This window comes from Anopheles gambiae, assembly GCF_943734735.2.
Source record: "Anopheles gambiae chromosome X unlocalized genomic scaffold, idAnoGambNW_F1_1 X_unloc_14, whole genome shotgun sequence".
Classification (NCBI taxonomy): Eukaryota; Metazoa; Arthropoda; class Insecta; order Diptera; family Culicidae; genus Anopheles; species Anopheles gambiae.
In genome coordinates, this window is record NW_026902598.1 from 32,501 (window position 1) to 35,000 (window position 2,500).

Sequence of the window (2,500 nt, forward strand, 5' to 3'; positions counted from 1 at the left end):
TTGAACAAAGCGAATGCATTACAAACTGATCAAGTAAAATAAGGAACGCTACGTACTAGGACTTCTTTCCAAGAATGGTGTCCGCGACGGGAGGGCAAGCGTCCTTCCCAGGTTTCCCTAGTAAACCTTGTATGGTAAACATACCCAAGCGTGTCCGTAAGCACGCAACGATAGTCACGAACGAGCACATACCTAGGGAAAGTACTCTACGTACTAGGACTTCTGTCCAAGAATGGTGTCCGCGACGGTCGGGCACTGTGACGCAATTACCAAATCCTAGAATCGTACAAGCAGTGTGTACAAACATAAACATTAACGCGTTCGCTCGGGCTGCGCCGTCCGTGTTGAACACAAATGTGGGTGATTATATGAGTGGATAGACAAAAACATGCGTGGCGAAGACAGTTTTCTGCACGATGTGCACATAGCTCATTTCGTCGTCCCGGGCGAATGGAAAAACACAAAAATATCGAGTATCTTTCTAGGTTTCTGTTATAAAAGGACAGGCCAAAAGGTGACCGGTTGAGATAAGCATTTTAAGCATACAAGCACTTTATTGCAACTTTTGATACAAAAACTAGGTACGTACACGTAGATTGTATCAACATGGACATCCATGATCGGGTACGCCCGGGCTGCGCCCTCCATGTTGTACTTTCCCTGATTGGTACACAATTTTGGTGCAAGTGTACCAACATGGACATCTATGAACGCGTACGCTCGAGATGCACCCTTCGTCTTGTACTTTCCCTGATCGGTACACAGTTTTGGTGCACGGCTATCCCGACCGGCAACTTGTACCTTTATCGACATCCATGAACACAAAGTGCGCGGAACAAAAATTGCTCGGTCAGACCTACAAAGTGCTATATCTCGAATACTAAACGTCGCAGATGGGTGTCGTAGAACAATTTTAAATTCGTCTAATGATTCTACATCCGATTCTGGATAGTGGTTTTTCGACCACTTTTCAACATTTTGTGACACCCCGAACCTAGGGGCAGCTCCCTAGCTTTTTTCAAAAATGTGCACCGAACGGGCCAGAGAGCTCGAGTAGTCGAAAATTTTTTTTTTGCTAAAACCCCTCAAAACGTGTCAGGAACGCACCCTAGATGATGAAAAGTGCAACCAGAATGTCAATCGACAACATGCCCGGGGGTACAAATTTGCTCTACGCGTCCCGAGGTAGGGTACTTTTTCATACAAACATCAAAGTGTACGGTGCACAAAGTGCGCGGAACAAAAATTGCTCGGTCAGACCTAGGACGGGCCATAACTCGAATACTAAACGTCGCAGATGGGTGTCGTAGAACAATTTTAAGTTCGTCTAATGATTCTACATCCGATTCTGGATAGTGGTTTTTCGACCACTTTTCAACATTTTGTGACACCCCGAACCTAGGGGCAGCTCCCTAGCTTTTTTCAAAAATGTGCACCGAACGGGCCAGAGAGCTCGAGTAGTCGAAAATTTTTTTTTTGCTAAAACCCCTCAAAACGTGTCAGGAACGCACCCTAGATGATGAAAAGTGCAACCAGAATGTCAATCGACAACATGCCCGGGGGTACAAATTTGCTCTACGCGTCCCTAGGTAGGGTACTTTTTCATACAAACATCAAAGTGTACGGTGCACAAAGTGCGCGGAACAAAAATTGCTCGGTCAGACCTAGGACGGGCCATAACTCGAATACTAAACGTCGCAGATGGGTGTCGTAGAACAATTTTAAGTTCGTCTAATGATTCTACATCCGATTCTGGATAGTGGTTTTTCGACCACTTTTCAACATTTTGTGACACCCCGAACCTAGGGGCAGCTCCCTAGCTTTTTTCAAAAATGTGCACCGAACGGGCCAGAGAGCTCGAGTAGTCGAAAATTTTTTTTTTTGCTAAAACCCCTCAAAACGTGTCAGGAACGCACCCTAGATGATGAAAAGTGCAACCAGAATGTCAATCGACAACATGCCCGGGGGTACAAATTTGCTCTACGCGTCCCTAGGTAGGGTACTTTTTCATACAAACATCAACGTGTACGGTGCACAAAGTGCGCGGAACAAAAATTGCTCGGTCAGACCTACAAAGTGTTATATATCTCGAATACTAAACGTCGCAGATGGGTGTCGTAGAACAATTTTAAATTCGTCTAACGATTCTACATCCGATTCTGGATAGTGGTTTTTCGACCACTTTTCAACATTTTGTGACACCCCGAACCTAGGGGCAGCTCCCTAGCTTTTTTCAAAAATGTGCACCGAACGGGCCAGAGAGCTCAAGTAATCGAAAATTTTTTTTTTGCTAAAACCCCTCAAAACGTGTAGAAAACTGATTTTAGATGATAAAAAGTGCAACCAGAACGTCAAACGACAACTTTGTTGGGGGTACCCTTTTTACTCTACGGGCCACTAGCTTAGGCGCGCCAACAGCGCTTTCCTCTCGGGTTCCCATTTTTTGCCCTCCTGGGATTATGATCATTTACTCATTGCCTACTATAGGGAAGGTACCTTG